The sequence below is a fragment of the Podarcis muralis genome, chromosome 7, assembly GCF_964188315.1.
Source record: "Podarcis muralis chromosome 7, rPodMur119.hap1.1, whole genome shotgun sequence".
Classification (NCBI taxonomy): domain Eukaryota; kingdom Metazoa; phylum Chordata; class Lepidosauria; order Squamata; family Lacertidae; genus Podarcis; species Podarcis muralis.
This window is the reverse complement of record NC_135661.1, coordinates 90757501-90777384: the sequence shown is the minus strand read 5'-3', so window position 1 is coordinate 90777384 and position 19884 is coordinate 90757501. Positions and strand designations below refer to the sequence as shown.

The 19884-nt window shown below is 48.5% G+C and overlaps 1 pseudogene across 1 annotated transcript in view; it reads right to left on the bottom strand.

The window, feature by feature from the left end:
• LOC144328529 (uncharacterized) overlaps positions 1 to 19884 on the bottom strand; it is an 89506-nt pseudogene that overhangs the window by 66569 nt on the left and 3053 nt on the right. The window contains exons 2-5 of the transcript XR_013393793.1: positions 14496 to 14990; positions 13778 to 13859; positions 13064 to 13146; positions 12625 to 12751 (exon numbers count right to left, since the gene is read on the bottom strand). The product of XR_013393793.1 is annotated as an uncharacterized LOC144328529 (transcript). The remainder of the gene's footprint in view (positions 1 to 12624; positions 12752 to 13063; positions 13147 to 13777; positions 13860 to 14495; positions 14991 to 19884) is intronic.

Here is a 19884-nt window from a genome sequence, read left to right as displayed (position 1 = left end):
AAATATTTTTCTTCAAAGAGAAAAAAACTTGTCAAAACCTGTCTTGATTTTAGCTTTTTCAGCCTGCTCTAAGTACCTTTAAGAGCTCCAATTCTATTTTTAAAAAGAACTTTAAAAATGAGACCAGACTTTCATAAATCCCTCCGATCACACTCTTGGCATTTAAATGGTTTCTGCCCTGTAAGAATTCTCTAATGGGAAGTGAGATTGTTGCTTTGACTGAATCTCTTTCCACATTCCAGGCACTGATAGGGTTCTCCCCTGTATGAATTCTTTGATGGGAAGTGAAACTGCGGTTTTGACTGAAGCTCTTTCCACATTCCACGCACTGATGGGGTTCTCCCCTGTATGAAGCCTTCCCCCCCAAAAAAAATAATTTTTATTAACAGGCCAATCAAATCACATTAATTCCAAATCACATTAATTCCAAATTGCACAGCCAAATTTTTTTGTTGGGGGTACCCATGCTTCGAGCTCCGAAAGGGATCCAAACATCTCTCTTGCTGCTGCTTTAATGTACACAGTTCTTGTCAGAGACTGCCTCCCGGTCTCAGCTCACAGAAGACCAACGCTAGCCATTAGAACTGTACAGAAGTCTTTATTGACATTTAGTTTCCATTTTCAAGCACTAGCGTGCGTCTCTACGTCTAGACCCTAGACCAGCGAAGCCTCGTCTGAGTCTCCGCCCCCTGTACACCAGCTTAAGACTCTAGCCTTACTCCACCTTCTACGTTTCTCCTTCCTCCTCTGGGTCCTACTACCCCCCTGGGTGCCTTCCTTCCTGGATGCCTCGGAAGCGGACCCTTCGGACTCCTCCCCTTCTCTCCGGCGGGCTTTGGGACCCGGCTCTCTCTCCGGACTGCCCATTGCGCCCCCCTCTTGTACATTTGAACTTGGCGCGCGCGCGCTGCCCCTGACCTTCCTTTTGACCGTTACCTCGCTCTCTGATGCAGGCGTGGCTAACCCTGACTCCTGTCCTTCCGCTGACGGAAGGCTGCCTGCTGCCGATGTTTGGGACTCCTCCCCCTTACTGCTCTCCGGTGGGGAAGCTGGTCCCGATTTCCAGCTGCTGCTCTCTGAGTCCCCTCTGGCCCTTCCTTCCTGGGGTGTTCCCTCTGGCAACCCCCTGGCTCTGACCACTGGGGCCCCTTTCTGTGAATCCTCTGATTCACTGGAGAGACTTAGAGACCTCGGATGGCTACCCTCGCTGACTTCTCCCTCAGATTCCTCTCCCTCGGTCTCTACTTCCTCCCTTTCCTGTCCCTCTGCTCCTGAACCCCTGACATCCATCCCCCCCTCGAAGCCCCCCCTTCCCCCCTCCCCTCCTTCCGGTGCGGGTACTGGGTGCTCCGTCGTAGCGGGGGTGCTTGCAGGATACAGTTCGTCCCCCATGTACTCGTCAACGTCGCTCTCCTCTGCTTCCATCTCTCTGTCTTCGTGCTCGAACCCCACGTTGTCCCCCAACACGTCCATGTCCGTCTCGCCCCTCTCCCCCTCTTCGGGTGGTCCCATCCAAGGACCCCTCAGCCACTTTCTGCGCCACTGCTCCTCTGGTTGATCGTCCCACCAATACGAGTGGTCTGAGGCAGACCCCGGTGGCGAACCCACCTGGGAGCTGGGGACTGGTGCCTGATCCTCGTCCGAGTCGAACCCCAGGAATGTGCTGGCTGAAAGAGTGGGTGTGAAAAGCCAGTCGTCGAAATACTCTGCTGGCATGGGCCTGTGCGGGAAGAGGGCATGAAACTCCTCTTTGAGCAGCGGTTCCTCCAAGGCATAGTCCGGTACCCAGCTGTTGGCACTGGCCGGGGTACCCTCTCTGGCTAGGAAATATTCTACTCCCTCTTCCCCCCATCTGGAGTCCAAAATCTCTGTGACCTCATTGATGTGTCCCCTCCTAGGCGACCCCCTCACTCTGGGCCCTTCTCTGCTCTGGTCTGGTGCTGTGTCTGGCTCCTGAAACCTATGAGGTGCTTTGTAGGGCGTGAGCACCGATCTATGGAACACCGGATGCATTCTGGAACCCTCCGGAAGAGCCAACCGGAAAGCCACTGGATTGACCTGCGCCTGGACTTGGTAAGGTCCTAGCTGCTTATGTCCTAGCTTCTTCTTAGCTAATGATCTGGTCGGCACTGCTTGCGCTGCTAACCAGACCCAGTCCCCCACCTGTATGTCTTCCCCAACTCTTCTGTGTCTGTCGGCCTGCACCTTGTATGCGTGCTTTGCTAATTCTAACTGCCTCCTGAGCTGTTCGTGGACCTCCTGCAACTCCGACGCTAAGGCTTCCGCTGCCTGTGGCTCCCCCTCCCCCACTCTCTCTAAACCCGGGAAGGTTCTGGGATGCCTCCCGTTGTTGGCGAAGAACGGCGTCACCCCCGTCGACACGTGCTTCGTATTGTTGTAAGCGAACTCGGCGAGCGGCAGGTAGTCCACCCATGTCGTGGGCTGCTGGTTGGCGTAGCATCTTAGGTACTGCTGCATGATGGCGTTGACCCTCTCCGCTTGTCCGTTGGTCTGTGGGTGTCTCGCCGACGCCAAATTGACCTTGACGTTCAGAATGCCCATCAGCTTCTGCCAGAAGTTCGAGATGAACTGTCGCCCCCGGTCGGAGAGAATAGACCGTGGCAGACCGTGGACTTTGAACACGTGGTCTATGAACAGTTTGGCGGTCTGCTCTGCCGTGGCTACCTTCGCACACGGAATGAAGTGTGCCATCTTAGTAAACATGTCCACCACCACAAGCACTGCTGTCTTTCCCCTCGAGCTGGGCAGATCCGTGACGAAGTCCAGGGCCACCCTCTCCCACGGTTCAGACGGTGTCTGCAGCGGTTCCAGCAGTCCCGCCGGCGGTCTGTGAACTGACTTGGCCCTTTGGCAGGTGTCACATCTCGAGACGTAATCCGCTACTTCCCCCCGCATCTTGGGCCACCAAAAGTCTCTGGCTACGAGTTCGACAGTCTTTTCTTTGCCAAAGTGCCCGGCGGTGGGAGCGTCGTGTAGCTGCTGCAGGACCCTTGCGCGGAGGTCGTCTCCCGGCACGTAGAGTGCTCCCTTGTGGAGGAGCAACCCATCGCGTATCTGGAACTCGTCGACCCTCGCTGTGCCCCTGTGCACCTCCTCCATCTTGGCCCGTGCGAAGGGGTCTTCCCGCAGCGCGCGACGTACGGCGTCCAGGTCCACGGTTGCCGACGCGCATGCCCACGCTTCCGGTGCGAAAATGTGCTTGGCCGTCGACGGTGCCGCCTCCTCCAGGTATTGCGGCTTTCTGGACAATGCATCCGCCATCACGTTGTTGTCACCTGGGATGTACTCTATCTTGAAGTCGAAGTCCGCGAAGAACTCTGCCCATCTAATGTGTCTCTGGTTGAGGAACCTAGCCGTGCGCCAGTACTCCAGATTCTTGTGGTCCGTGTGGACCTGCACTGTATGTCTGGCTCCGATGAGGAAGTGCCTCCATGCCTTGAATGCTGCATGTATGGCTAGCAACTCCCTGTCCCAGATAGTGTAATTCTGCTCCGACTTGCTGAGCTTCCTCGAGTAGAAGGCGCACGGCCTCCAGTCCCCCTGCTGGTCTTGTTGCAACAGGACAGCTCCCACGGCTCTGTCTGAGGCGACTGTCTCCACCCTCATGGGTCTGCTGGGATTCACATGCAGCAGCTGCTCTTCGGACGCGAAGAGACGCTTGAGTTTCTGAAAGGACTGCTCCGCTTGCTCCGTCCAGATGAATTTCTTCTTCTTGGAGCTGAGCGTGTCGGTGATGGCCGCTGTCTGCATGGCAAATCCCTTGATGAACTTGCGGTAAAAGTTGGCAAAGCCGACAAACCGCTGGACTTCCTTCCGATTGCGTGGGCTTTTCCAGTCCAAAACTGCGCGAACCTTGGCGCTGTCCATGGCGAGCCCCTTGTCCGACAACTTGTAGCCCAGGAAATCCACCTCCGTCACGTCGAACTGGCACTTCTCCAGCTTGGCGTACAGCCTGTGCTCCTTCAGTCTCTGCAGAACTTCCCTGACATCCCTCTCGTGCGCCTCTCGCGATTCTGAAAAAATCAGGATGTCGTCCAGGAAGCATACGCACTTCTTGTAAAGGAGCCCCGCCAGCACGTGATGCATAAAGGCTTGGAAAGTGTGAGAGCCATTTTGTAATCCGAAGGGCATAACTCTGTATTCGTAGGTGCCCAGTGGCGTGAACATGGCCGTCTTCCACTCGTCGCCGTCGCGCATGCGAATCAGGTTGTACGCCCCACGTAGATCCAGCTTGGTGAAAACGCGTCCTTTCCGCACCGTCGCGAGCAGGTCGTCTATCTTGGGCATGGGGAAAGCTGAGGGCTTGGTTTTCGAATTCAAGATTCTGAAGTCCACCACCAGCCTCCGTTGGGGCGTGTCCCGCTTCTTCACAAAGAATACGGGACTGCCTCCCACCGCTTTCGACTCCCGGATGAACCCACGCTTCAAATTGTGATCTATGAACTCCCTGAGTTCTTGCAGTTCATCCTCAGACATGGAGTACAGTTTCCCAGTTGGCAGCGTCGCCCCCGGCAGGAGGTCAATCTTGCAATCATAGGGTCTGTGAGGGGGTAGCTTGTCCGCCTCCTTCTCGCAGAATACCTCCAAAAACTCCGCATACTTGTGGGGTACTGCTTGCAGCGTGCCCAACTGTAACTGCGGGTCCTCCTCTTCCCCTTCCGGGCTGGGTATAATGCAGTGTTCTGCACAGTAGGAGGAGCCAAAAGTCAGTTGGCGCTGGTACCAAGCCAATGCTGGGCTGTGTCTGTGCAGCCAACTCATGCCTAATACTATAGGCGTGTCGGACAGTTGGGTGACATTGAAACTGATGACTTCCCGGTGATTCCCAATTTGCATCACCATAGGCGGCGTCTGCTGCACCACCTGCCCCCCTAGCAGTTCCCTGCCATCCACCGTGACAACCTTCAGGGGCAGTGTGGCTGGCAGTAATGCTACGTTGTGTTGTTGAATGAACTCCAATCCTATAAAGTCTGCGTTACTGCCAGAGTCAATTGTAATAGGCACTTCTAAGGTGAGTCCATTGGGCAGCTGAAGCGATGCGGTTAGCTGCACCACTGGCTTGGGCGGGAGGGGGTCTGTGGGCTGCAAAATCTCTGGGGACTTCCTCACTGACTCGTCTGGCTGGGCCCCAGTGCCTCCTCTTCCAGCCAGACTTGGTCGTTTCCCTGCTGTGGAGCTCTCTGCTGAGTTGTTTCCAATACTGTCACTGAAGCTGCAGTGTGCTTGAGAATCCTCTGGGGACACTCTTTCGCCATGTGCTCTGCACTCTCACATATATAACACTTCCTGTTCCTTCTAGGCAGCTTCGATTTTACTGCTCCCGGTGTTAAGGCTCTGGTAGCTGAGTGAGCCCTAGCACCGCCAATCTCCATCTGCTCCTCGCCCCCTCCCTGTGGAGGCGTGGACTGCGCACGCGTTGCCTCTCTGGGCAAGAGGGAGGGCACTCTCGCTGGTGAGCGTCCCCAACGCCCTTCTTCTTTGCTCCACGGGCGTTCTTCCTGCCTCACCCCAATAGACAACGCTCTTTCAACCACTTGTTGAGTGGTTGTGGGTCTCTCTCCCCTTGCCATCTCATCCTTGATCTGTGCATTCAGACCCTCCCAAAAAAGGTCTCTAACCGGCGGAGAATCCTTATCCCAATTCAGCGCGTTGACCAATGCAAAAAACCGGGAATGATACTGCCTTACGCTGGCTTTCCCTTGTCTTAGCCCAAATATGTCCCTCCGGGCAATGTCAAGGTCTATTTTGGATAAGAAACAGGAGTCCATCGCCTTAATGAACGCATCTGCGCTTTGGAGCGCTGGATCCTTATCCCTCCACAGGTTGCGCAGCCATGCTTTCGCGTCCCCATGCAAATGAGACAAAATAAACCCCACTTTCTCCCGCTCATCTCTAAAGTCTCTTTCTAGCAGCTGCAGCGCAAACAGCACATCTGCTCGGAAATTGGGGTACTGCTGCAAATTCCCATCAAAATGAGATACAATGCTGCCTCCTCTCTTCCCCAAACCGATCCCCTCGGATCTGGGTACTGGGATCCCCTGCTTTACAAGCCCTTCCAACCTGGCTTGAAGATCTCTGCAGGCAGCTGCCGCTTCTTCCTCTCTCTTCCTGGATGCGATTATTTCAGCGTTGAGTAGTGTCACCGCTTCTTGCAGGGAAGCTATTTTCTGTTCTGTAGTCATCTTGCCTGACTCTTGTGAGCTCGCAAGGCACCAGTCTTCTACCCTCCCTGCCTCGCTTCCTTAGCGATGCTTGAGGCGAAGAAAACCGATGATACGTGGGACGAGGCTTACTGTCAGAGACTGCCTCCCGGTCTCAGCTCACAGAAGACCAACGCTAGCCATTAGAACTGTACAGAAGTCTTTATTGACATTTAGTTTCCATTTTCAAGCACTAGCGTGCGTCTCTACGTCTAGACCCTAGACCAGCGAAGCCTCGTCTGAGTCTCCGCCCCCTGTACACCAGCTTAAGACTCTAGCCTTACTCCACCTTCTACGTTTCTCCTTCCTCCTCTGGGTCCTACTACCCCCCTGGGTGCCTTCCTTCCTGGATGCCTCGGAAGCGGACCCTTCGGACTCCTCCCCTTCTCTCCGGCGGGCTTTGGGACCCGGCTCTCTCTCCGGACTGCCCATTGCGCCCCCCTCTTGTACATTTGAACTTGGCGCGCGCGCGCTGCCCCTGACCTTCCTTTTGACCGTTACCTCGCTCTCTGATGCAGGCGTGGCTAACCCTGACTCCTGTCCTTCCGCTGACGGAAGGCTGCCTGCTGCCGATGTTTGGGACTCCTCCCCCTTACTGCTCTCCGGTGGGGAAGCTGGTCCCGATTTCCAGCTGCTGCTCTCTGAGTCCCCTCTGGCCCTTCCTTCCTGGGGTGTTCCCTCTGGCAACCCCCTGGCTCTGACCACTGGGGCCCCTTTCTGTGAATCCTCTGATTCACTGGAGAGACTTAGAGACCTCGGATGGCTACCCTCGCTGACTTCTCCCTCAGATTCCTCTCCCTCGGTCTCTACTTCCTCCCTTTCCTGTCCCTCTGCTCCTGAACCCCTGACAGTTCTGTATTCACATTTCTGTTCAATCTTCACTTTGTTATTTTCCTCATCTTCTTGTTGTTATTATCATATATTCCTTTTTGTGATCTCTGATAGTCTCCACAAGCGGGTTGAAAACAAACGTCGTTATATCCTGTGTGGATTTTGCACTCCTCCAAGAGCCATATCAAGAAAGACAGACGCCATTTCCGCACCTCCGTACAAAGCATTCCCCCAAAGTCTGTCCGTTAATTTCCACAGGCCAGCCAGTCTTCCTCAATTTTCTCAGGGGGCCCTGCCAGGTCAAACTCACAGTCCGATAGAATAACAAACCATGGTCCTCCTCCCCCTCGATCTTCCTGTGGCCGGGCCTGCCGTAACAAATCTCTTTTTATAACTGCGTCACAAAGAGCTTCCATTCCTTTCCTGATGTTCCCACTAGCCATGTCTTTGATTAGTAATTTATTTCCACGCAGTTCTTAATCATCCTGCTTGTAATCAGTAATTGCAACGGTTCTTTCTTGGGGGGTAGGGTTATTGGGTACTCACATAAGATAAAAAAAGAAAAGTTTTTTCCTCCCCCTTTTCAGCCCCGCTCCGACATACCAATCCTTTGATGAATCTTCTTCTTGATTTATTGTTGAATCCAGCCCGTCGCTCCACTTCACAGAGATCACTTTAATTAGCAGTCTTAACTCCCGATCTTCGCACAAAATATGTGCATTTGCTTCTTTCTAATTGTTTATTTTGAGCTCCTGCAACCAGGCGTGCAATCAGAGACAGCGTCCGGGAGAGCCGTGCCACACAAGGGCTGTGTGCCTAGTGCCCTCACCCCCTTCTTTCGGATCAGGGGGTGATTTATGGCAACTGCAGGCAAGGGCAGTGTTCCCCATTCCCTTGGGGTAACAAGGAAGGCTGCATATCAGCCTCTTAATTTCCTCGTGTGAGACGGAGAGATGGTATTGTCGGCCATCTTCCAATGAGCCCCTAGCGGCCCCCTCTCCCCTGTATGAATCCTTTGATGGGAAGTGAGATGGGCCCTCTGATTAAAGCTCTTTCCACATTCCAAGCACTGATAGGGTTTCTCCCCTGTATGAATCCTTTGATGGGAAGTGAGATGGGCACTCCGATTGAAGCTCTTTCCACATTCCATGCACTGATAGGGTTTTTCCCCTGTATGAATTCTTTGATGTGAAGTGAAACTGTGCTTTCTAATGAAGCTCTTTCCACATTCCACGCACTGATAGGGTTTTCCCCCTGTATGAATTCTTTGATGGGCAGTGAGATGGGAGCCCTGACTGAAGCTCTTTCCACAGTCCATGCACTGATATGGTTGCTCCCCTGTATGAATTCTACGGTGGGCAGTGAGCTTGTACCTGTGACTGAAGCTCTTTCCACATTCCACGCACTGAAAGGGTTTCTCCCCTGTATGAATTCTACGATGGGAAGTGAAACTGCGGTTTTGACTGAAGCTCTTTCCACATTCCATGCACTGATAGGGTTTTTCCCCTGTATGAATTCTACGATGGGAAGTGAGATCGTGGCTGTGACTGAAGCTCTTTCCACACTCCAAGCAGAGATATGGTTTCTCCCCTGTATGAATTCTACGATGGGAAGTGAGATTGTGGCTGTAACTGAAGCCCTTTCCACACTCCAAACAGTGATATGGTTTCTCCCCTGTATGAATTCTACGATGGGAAGTGAGATTGTGGCTGTGACTGAAGCTCTTTCCACATTCCACGCACTGATATGGTTTCTCCCCTGTATGAATTCTTTGATGGGACGTGAAACTGCGGTTTTGACTGAAGCTCTTTCCGCATTCCACGCACTGATAGGGTTTCTCCCCTGTATGGATCCTTTGATGGGAAGTGAGATGGGCACTCTGATTGAAGCTCTTTCCACATTCCACGCAGTGATACGGTTTCTCCCCTGTATGAATCCTTTGATGGGAAGTGAGCTTGGCCCTGTGATTGAAACTCTTTCCACATTCCAAACACTGATAGGGTTTCTCCCCTGTATGAATCTTTTGATGAGAAGACAGCTTTGCCCTCTGATTGAAATTCTTTCCACATTCCAAACACTGATAGGGTTTCTCCCCTGTATGAATCCTTTGATGGGAAGTGAGATGGGCACTCCGATTGAAGCTCTTTCCACATTCCACGCACTGGTACGGTTTTTCCCCTGTATGAATTCTTTGATGGGCAGTGAGATGGGAGACCTGACTGAAGCTCTTTCCACATTCCAGGCACTGATATGGTTGCTCCCCTGTATGAATTCTACGGTGGGCAGTGAGACTGTACCTGTGACTGAAGCTCTTTCCACATTCCAAGCACTGAAAGGGTTTCTCCCCTGTATGAATTCTTTGATGGGAGGTGAGAGAGGAGCTATCAGTGAAGCTCTTTCCACATTCCACGCACTGATAGGGTTTCTCCCCTGTATGAATTCTACGATGGGAAGTGAGATCGTGGCTGTGACTGAAGCTCTTTCCACACTCCAAGCAGTGATATGGTTTCTCCCCTGTATGAATTCTACGATGGGAAGTGAGATTGTGGCTGTGACTGAACCTCTTTCCACACTCCAAGCAGTGATATGGTTTCTCCCCTGTATGAATTCTACGATGGGAAGTGAGATGGGCACTCCGAGTGAAGCTCTTTCCACATTCCAAACACTGATAGTGTTTCTTCTCAAGAGGATTTCTTTGATGGGAAGCGGAATGGGAGCTCTGACTGAAGCTCTCTCCACAGTCTGAATCCTGATTTGGCTCCTCCACTCTGTGGATTTCGTTGTTCTTCATTTCCAATTCATCACCACCTGAAACTAAGAGGCAAACGGATTAGAGTCTCGGGAAGAAGTCCAGTCCCAAATTATGGAACAATGCTAATTAATGCTTGGGACAGGGCAAGAACCGAAGGGAGTTAGATGTTATAATGTTCCTTTTGTTATGTAAAAGTGTCTAGTTTTGTATACAAATCAAGTTGAATATTATGTTTTCTCTCTCTAGTTTTTTAAAGTACAGCTTAACCTGGTAACGTCATTTTGTTCAAATTTAAATATGGATCTGTACTATCTTCATAAATAAAATGTGCTTTTATTATTATCGAAATGGTGGCCAAAGTGGGAAAGTTCCCTGTCCAAAATTAAGATATACAGTGGTACCTCGGTTTATATACACTTCAGGTTACATACGTTTCAGGTTACAGACTCTGCTAACCCATAAATAATGTTTCAGTTTCAGAACTTTGCTTCAGGATAAGAACAGAAATCATGCATGCTCTGGCAGCGCGGCGGCAGCAGGAGACCCCATTAGCTAAAGTGGTGCTTCAGGTTAAAAACGGTTTCAGGTGAAGAACGGACCTCCGGAACTAATTAAGTACTTAACCCGAGGTACGACTGTATTCAGTATGCTAAGTTGTTCAATATGCAGAAATAAATCTAAACAAATTTTAAGAGCTGGAGAAATATTTGGGAACATTGACTCTGGACTGACTTGGTCATAGTCAGCTGCCTTGTGGTGGGCGAAGTAAGAGTAGTGGAATGAACTTCTGTGTGCTGAAAAACACATTTGTATATTGAACAAATGTGTGTAGCAGCTGCCAAATTTAAATTTCTTTAGTGGCTAAACATTTAATGATGATGTGCATCACCTTAAACCTATTTGGATGTTTTCTTAAATTCTCGACATCACAGAATGCAGCAGAAACATGTAATATCAGTATTATTATTATTATTCAAGTTTCCTTACAGTGCTACCTCAGGTTATATATGCTTCAGGTTACAGACACCGCTAACCTAGAAATGGTACCTCGGGATAATAATAATAATAATAATAATAATAATAATAATAATAATTTTGATTTATACCCACTAGCCCCAGCCAATGCCAGGCTCAGAGCGGCTTACAAGCAATAATAAAAACAAGTTGAATAATTACAACTTAAAAACAATATTAAAATACAACATTAAAATATTGAAACATTAAAATATTAAAATGTAGCCTCCTCGCAGAAGGAGAAGGAAAAGAAAAAAGAAAGAGAGGGAGGGAATCAAATTGGCTCCAAGCCAAAGGCCAGGCGGAACAACTCTGTCTTACAGGCCCTGCGGAAAGAAATCAGATCCTGCAGGGCCCTGGTCTCATGAGGCAGAGCGTTCCACCAGGCCAGAGGCAGAGTTGAAAAGGACCTGGCTCTGGTTGAAGCCAATCTAACTTCCTTAGGGCCTGGGACCACTAGGGTGTTGCTATTTATGGACCTTGAGGCTCTCCGTGGGGCATACCGGGAGAGGCGGTCCCGTAAGTACGAGGGGCCTAGGCCGTGAAGGGCTTTAAAGGTCAAAACCAGCACCTTAAATCTGATCATGTACTCCACCGGGAGCCAGTGCAGCTGGAAAAGCACTGGATGAATATGCTCCCATGGCAAAGACCCCGTGAGGAGCCTCGCTGCAGCATTCTGTACCCGCTGGAGTTTCTGGGACAGCTTCGAGGGCAGCCCTGCATAGAGCGAATTACAGTAGTCAAGCCTGGAGATGACCGTCGCATGGATCACTGTGGTCAGGTCAGGGCAGGAAAGGTAAGGGACCAACTGCTTGATGCGGCGAAGGTGGAAAAATGTGGCCTTGGCTGCTGCTGTAACTTGTGCCTCCATGGAAAGGGAGGCGTCAAGGATTACACCCAAACTCTTAACGGAAGGCAATGGCACTAATTGGACCCCCGCAAGAGAACTTTGCTTCAGAATGAGAACAGAAATTGTGCTCTGGCAGCGCAGCGGCAGCAGGAGACCCCCTTAGCTAAAGTGGTGCTTCAGGTTAAGAACAGTTTCAGGTCAAGAACAGACCTCCAGAACAAATTAAGTTCTTCACCCGAAGTACCACTGTACTTAAATATTACATTATTGTGAGAAGTTACAGGGGACGAGGCAGAGGGCCTTCTCGGTAGGGGCACCCACCCTGTGGAACGCCCTCCCATCAGATGTCAAGGAAATAACTATGCAACTTTTAGAGGACTTCTGAAGGCACCTCTGTATTGGGAAGTTTTTAATGTTTGATGTTTTATTATGTTTTTCTATTTGTTGGAAGTAGCCCAGAATGGCTGGGGCCACCCAGTCAGATGGGCAGGGTGAAAATAATAAAATTATCATTATTGTTACTACAGGGTTCACTGCCCGAGATTCAAAAAGCCTGGCTCTGTTTTGGGATGGAGTTTGTTTGGTTCAGTCGTGGAATCTGTGCCATCTCCAATGTCAAGCGACTCTTTGGTCAACCAGAGAGAGACAGAAGCAAGAACAAAAGCAGGAAACGTGACTGAAGCTACTTCAACACCTCAAATCACTCTGAATCCTACATTTAAGAAGGCCTGGGCAGTTCAGACAGCCTGATCGTGGTTTTAAACGACAGAACTGGAGGAAGAATATTCACAGGGAAAACAATCAATAGCCATCCATCCAAGGTTTGCTGTGGGAGTGTTAACATCCCAGGTGCTGTGGGTGGCGCTGTTGAGCCCCATTGAAATATCAGAGGTTTATCACATAGAGAGAGGTCTTGAATTACAAAACAGATAGGATGATCCATTAGGGAGCCTTACCGAGAGAGTCCAAGATCCCACGATTCTCCTCCATGACTTCCTTATGGAGAGCTCTCTGGTCAGGATCCAGCAACGCCCACTCCTCGTCTGTGAAATGGACAGCTACATCTTCAAAGCACACTGGACCCTAACAGAACAGGACAAAGGCTGTCCTCTTAGAGAACATTCACTTGGCTCTGTTGTTTTCTACAGCGGCCAGACCCCTCTCTGCCTTCCTCATCCCTCCTCTCTCCTGCTGCAGCTTCTGCCTCGGAGTCTGGGCTGCTCTCTGCCACAGACTCCCTCTGCTCCCTGAGCCCTCTTTCCTCTCCAGCTTCAGACACCTCCTCCTCCTCCTCCTCCCAGTCGGCTCCCTCTTCTCTGGCTCCTCCCACCATTCCTCTGCATCCAGCCAGTCTGCATCCAAGCAGTCCTTCCCCACAAGGCTCCTTCCCCCTACCTGATCTGGGTCCACAGCTGCTGCCTCCCCTCCACCACCATGAAAAGACGAAGGAGCAGGTCTTGGTGGCATCATTCCGTCACCTGGGAGAGACCAAGGTAAGTGGAAACCGTGAGCGCCTGCTTCTCTCAGAGGTGAAACAGTGCATCTCTCAGTACAGATGGGGCTTGTCAAAGTCTCCCCTGCTAGCTTCCGGTTCCGCTCTGCTTTAATGGAGGCAGCGGGAGATCGTTGGCAAAGGAAAAACAAGGATGACTGAGGGTAATTCTCCTTGCAAGTTGCCCCCAGGGACAGGGGGGAACGGGCTTCACTCCCAGTTTGTCTCGCTACCAGGCTCCGGCTCCGGCATGGATTGCGGGAGGCAGGGAGGCGCTGAGTGCAAAAGCCCTTCGTCTGCCAAAAACCCTCGTTCGCTGCCATTAAGAAGCAGAGGTTCTCCTGTCAATCAGAGCTCAATTTGGACTAATGTACAGGCGTTGCTGAAAGAGATCATAAACTGCGGAATTGAACCAGCTGCAGTAAACGTCTCCCCTGCTGAGTACATTTGGACATTTGTACCCATTTCATATAATAGTTGTGCAAAAATACATCTCCCCCCCCTCTGAGCTCTGGGCTCCAGGTGTCTTCCCCTAAAAGATGTAAAGAAATCACAGATTAGTTTCAAAACCAAGAGAATGTGTCAAAACGGGGGAGAAAACCCTCCTTCCTCCTTACCCAGAGGCCTCACTCTGGCGTCCAGCGGAGTCTTCTCTGCCTCAGAAGAATCAAGACCCATTTCTGCCAAAAGATCCTTCCTCTGAAAGAGCAACAAGGATTCAAAACAGAGAATGGGGAGAAGGGTTAGAGAAGGAATGGCGGAGGCAAGCGCTTTCGGGGGACAGAGGTGAAAGCTGCTTCCTGCTTCTGCTAGACTGGTGTCTGGGGTTGGCTGCCAGGACCATGAAACATTGGTCCTCAAGGATCTTCACTGGCTCCCAGAACGTTTCCCAGCACAATTCAAAGTGTTGGCCTCAAAGGCCCAGTCTACCCACAGGAGCGTCTCCATGAACTGAGGTCCAGATCCGAGGGTCTTCTGCTGATTCCCTCACTGTGATAAGTGAATTTACAGGGAACCAGGCAGAAGACCTTCTCCACAGTGGCCCCCACCCTGGGGAATGCCCTCCCATCAGGTGATAAGGAGATAAGAAAATGCATAACTTTTAGAAGACATCTGATGTCTTCTTATGCTTTTATATGTGCTGGAAGGCACATGGGTGTAGTATGATGAAGAAGAAGAAGAAGAAGAAGAAGAAGAAGAGGAGGAAGGAGGAGAAGGAGAAGATCTGTTCCTAGATGCTTTCCAAAAAAGGAGGGGCCATTAGGAAATGATTTGGGAATACTCTCCCTCCTCTTTGGAGCCCCTTGGGAGCATCCAGAGGAAAGTTTCTCTCACCTGCTGCTCTGCCTGCTTCCTCTCCTCTGCCTGACTCAGGATGAAACCTTCGGCCAGGGCCACCACCTGGGAAGTGGTCTCCGCTCCGCATTCCCTCACCCAGATCTCCATCTCCTCTGGAAGGACAGCCAGGAACTGCTCCAAGATCACCAGGTCCAGCATCTGAGCTTTCGTGTGCCTTTCTGGCTTCAGCCACTGATGGTCAAGATGGTAGAACTGGCTGCAAACCTCTCGGGGTCCTTTGGCCTCCTGGAAGCAGAACTGCCTGAGCTGCTGGCTCTGCACCTCTGAGCAAGGGGTGTCCTCCTCACCCAGGATCTTCTGCACGGAGTTTTCCCGGAATCCCTCACTGCTCCCCGTTTCCATGGCATGACCTCTTCCTGCTTCAGGGCCAGCTGAGTCTTGCTCATCCATCTGAGCTCTCCGGAAATCTCCAAGAGATCGGAAGGAGCCCCTTGGTCCTCTGCCAAGTTCTAATGGAAGGTGCAACAAATCCTACGAATCAAACACATTCATCTATTATAAGATCAAAGCACAGCCAGGAGAATAAGAATGTTCCCTGAGGAAGCGTGGGGAGAGGAGGAGGAGGGAGAAGTCATAACTGTGAATGACAAGTGAGTAATTTATATGACGTGTAATTTGGAGCCAGGGCAATAGTGGGGGTCCCTCCCCACCCCACTTCATAGCCCAGAGCTTCGCCCCAAGCCAGCCATATCTGCTTGGGTGGCTTGGTGAGCAGCAGGGCCCATGTCTAGCTCCAGCCACCGTCTCTTGGGGACTTCCTGCTCTGGATCCGAGGGGACGGTGGCAAGGCCCTCTGGGTGGAACTGCCCTGGAAGACGCCTCGGAAACTGGACTTTCCGTCAAATAAAGAATTAGGGAGGGGAAATGGCCGACATACAGAGATTTATGAATAGAGAGAGAAGGGAAGCGTCATCTTCATAGTATTTCCCTCTTAATATACTTCTCCCTCATAATAATGTCCCTCTTAAGATACTTCTCCCTCATAATTATGTCCCACTTAAGATACTTCTCCCTCATAATTATGTCCCTCTTAAGATACTTCTCCCTCATAATTATGTCCCTCTTAAGATACTTCTCCCTCATAATAATGTCCCTCTTAATAAAAAAAACCTCCCATTTAGAAACAAATTCCTGTTTTGATTTATTCTTTATCTTTTCTGATAAACCATCTGATTCGGCATATTCTGTCAGTTTTTGGATCCAATCTTGTATAGAGGGGATTTCATTACTTTTCCATTTTGCTGCGATCAAAACTCTTGCTGCCGCCGTCGCATAATATCCCTCTTAATATCCTTCTCCCTCATAATTATGTCCCTCTTAATGTCCTTCTCCCTCATAATAATGTCCCTCCTAATATACTTCTTCCTCATGTCCCTCTTGATATACTTCTCCCTCATAATAATGTCCCTCCTAATATCCTTCTCCCTCATAATAATATCCCTCTTAATATCCTTCTCCCTCACAATAATGTCCTTCCTAATATACTTCTCCCTCACAATAATGTCCCTCTCAATATCCTTCTCCCTCACAATAATGTCCCTCTCAATATCCTTCTCCCTCATAATAATGCCCCTCTTAATATACTTCTCCCTCATAATAATGTCCCTCTTAATATCCTTCCCCCTCATAATTATGTCCCTCTTAATATCCTTCTCCCTCACAATTATGTCCCTCTTAATATCCTTCTCCCTCACAATAATGTCCCTCTTAATATCCTTCTCCCTCATAATTATGTCCCTCTTAATATCCTTCTCCCTCACAATAATGTCCCTCTTAATATCCTTCTCCCTCATAATTATGTCCCTCTTAATGTCCTTATCCCTCATAATAAAGGTAAAGGTACCCCTGCCCATACGGGCCAGTCTTGCCAGACTCTAGGGTTGTGCGCTCATCTCACTCTATAGGCCGGGAGCCAGCGCTGTCCGGAGACACTTCCGGGTCATGTGGCCAGCGTGACAAGCTGCATCTGGCGAGCCAGCGCAGCACACGGAACGCCGTTTACCTTCCCGCTAGTAAGCGGTCCCTATTTATCTACTTGCACCGGGGGGTGCTTTCGAACTGCTAGGTTGGCAGGCGCTGGGACCGAGCAACGGGAGCGCACCCCGCTGCGGGGATTCGAACCGCCGACCTTTCGATCGGCAAGCCCTAGGCGCTAAGGCTTTTACCCACAGCGCCACCCGCGTCCCATCCCTCATAATAATGTCCCTCTTAATATACTTCTCCCTCATAATAATGTCCCTCTTAATATCCTTCTCCCTCATAATAATGTCCCTCTTGATATACTTCTCCCTCATAATAATGTCCCTCTTGATATACTTCTCCCTCATAATAATGTCCCTCTTGATATACTTCTCCCTCATAATAATGTCCCTCTTGATATACTTCTCCCTCATAATAATGTCCCTCTTGATATACTTCTCCCTCATAATAATGTCCCTCTTGATATACTTCTCCCTCATAATAATGTCCCTCTTAATATCCTTCTCCCTCACAATTATGTCCCTCCTAATATCCTTCACCCTCATAATAATGTCCCTCTTAATATCCTTCTCCCTCACAATTATGTCCCTCTTAATATCCTTCTCCCTCACAATTATGTCCCTCCTAATATCCTTCACCCTCATAATAATGTCCCTCTTAATATCCTTCTCCCTCACAATTATGTCCCTCTTAATATCCTTCTCCCTCACAATTATGTCCCTCTTAATATACTTCTCCCTCATAATAATGTCCCTCTTAATATCCTTCTCCCTCATAATAATGTCCCTCTTAATATCCTTCTCCCTCACAATTATGTCCCTCCTAATATACTTCTCCCTCATAATAATGTCCCTCTTAATATCCTTCTCCCTCATAATAATGTCCCTCTTAATATCCTTCTCCCTCATAATAATGTCCCTCTTAATATACTTCTCCCTCATAATAATGTCCCTCTTAATATCCTTCTCCCTCATAATAATGTCCCTCTTAATATCCTTCTCCCTCACAATTATGTCCCTCTTAATATCCTTCTCCCTCATAATAATGTCCCTCTTAATATCCTTCTCCCTCACAATTATGTCCCTCTTAATATACTTCTCCCTCATAATAATGTCCCTCTTAATATACTTCTCCCTCATAATAATGTCCCTCTTAATATACTTCTCCCTCATAATAATGTCCCTCTTAATATCCTTCTCCCTCACAATTATGTCCCTCCTAATATCCTTCTCCCTCATAATAATGTCCCTCCTAATATCCTTCACCCTCATAATTATGTCCCTCTTAATATCCTTCTCCCTCATAATTATGTCCCTCTTAATATCCTTCTCCCTCATAATTATGTCCCTCTTAATATCCTTCTCCCTCACAATTATGTCCCTCTTAATATCCTTCTCCCTCACAATAATGTCCCTCTTAATATCCTTCACCCTCATAATTATGTCCCTCTTAATATCCTTCTCCCTCATAATTATGTCCCTCTTAATATCCTTCTCCCTCATAATTATGTCCCTCTTAATATCCTTCTCCCTCACAATTATGTCCCTCCTAATATCCTTCTCCCTCATAATAATGTCCCTCCTAATATCCTTCACCCTCATAATTATGTCCCTCCTAATATCCTTCACCCTCATAATTATGTCCCTCTTAATATCCTTCTCCCTCATAATTATGTCCCTCTTAATATCCTTCTCCCTCACAATTATGTCCCTCTTAATATCCTTCTCCCTCATAATAATGTCCCTCCTAATATACTTCTCCCTCATAATAATCCCCCTCTTAATATCCTTCTCCCTCATAATAATCCCCCTCTTAATATACTTCTCCCTCATAATAATGTCCCTCTTGATATACTTCTCCCTCATAATAATGTCCCTCTTGATATACTTCTCCCTCATAATAATGTCCCTCTTAATATCCTTCTCCCTCATAATAATGTCCCTCCTAATATACTTCTCCCTCATAATAATGTCCCTCTTAATATACTTCTCCCTCATAATAATGTCCCTCTTAATATCCTTCTCCCTCATAATAATGCCCCTCTTAATATCCTTCTCCCTCACAATTATGTCCCTCTTAATATCCTTCTCCCTCATAATAATGTCCCTCCTAATATACTTCTCCCTCATAATAATGTCCCTCTTAATATACTTCTCCCTCATAATAATGTCCCTCTTAATATCCTTCTCCCTCATAATTATGTCCCTCCTAATATACTTCTCCCTCACAATTATGTCCCTCCCAATATCCTTCACCCTCATAATTATGTCCCTCTTAATATCCTTCTCCCTCACAATTATGTCCCTCTTAATATCCTTCTCCCTCATAATAATGTCCCTCCTAATATACTTCTCCCTCATAATAATGTCCCTCTTAATATACTTCTCCCTCATAATAATGTCCCTCCTAATATCCTTCTCCCTCATAATAATGCCCCTCTTAATATCCTTCTCCCTCACAATTATGTCCCTCTTAATATCCTTCTCCCTCATAATAATGTCCCTCTTAATATCCTTCTCCCTCACAATTATGTCCCTCTTAATATCCTTCTCCCTCATAATTATGTCCCTCTTAATATCCTTCTCCCTCATAATTATGTCCCTCTTAATATCCTTCTCCCTCCCAATTATGTCCCTCTTAATATACTTCTCCCTCACAATAATGTCCCTCTTAATATCCTTCTCCCTCACAATAATGTCCCTCTTAATATCCTTCTCCCTCATAATTATGTCCCTCTTAATATCCTTCTCCCTCATAATTATGTCCCTCTTAATATCCTTCTCCCTCATAATTATGTCCCTCTTAATATCCTTCTCCCTCACAATTATGTCCCTCCTAATATCCTTCTCCCTCATAATAATGTCCCTCCTAATATCCTTCACCCTCATAATTATGTCCCTCTTAATATCCTTCTCCCTCATAATTATGTCCCTCTTAATATCCTTCTCCCTCATAATTATGTCCCTCTTAATATCCTTCTCCCTCACAATTATGTCCCTCCTAATATCCTTCTCCCTCATAATTATGTCCCTCCTAATATCCTTCACCCTCATAATTATGTCCCTCTTAATATCCTTCTCCCTCATACTTATGTCCCTCTTAATATCCTTCTCCCTCACAATTATGTCCCTCTTAATATCCTTCTCCCTCATAATAATGTCCCTCCTAATATACTTCTCCCTCATAATAATCCCCCTCTTAATATACTTCTCCCTCATAATAATGTCCCTCTTAATATACTTCTCCCTCATAATAATGTCCCTCTTAATATCCTTCTCCCTCATAATTATGTCCCTCCTAATATCCTTCTCCCTCACAATTATGTCCCTCTTAATATCCTTCTCCCTCACAATTATGTCCCTCTTAATATCCTTCTCCCTCACAA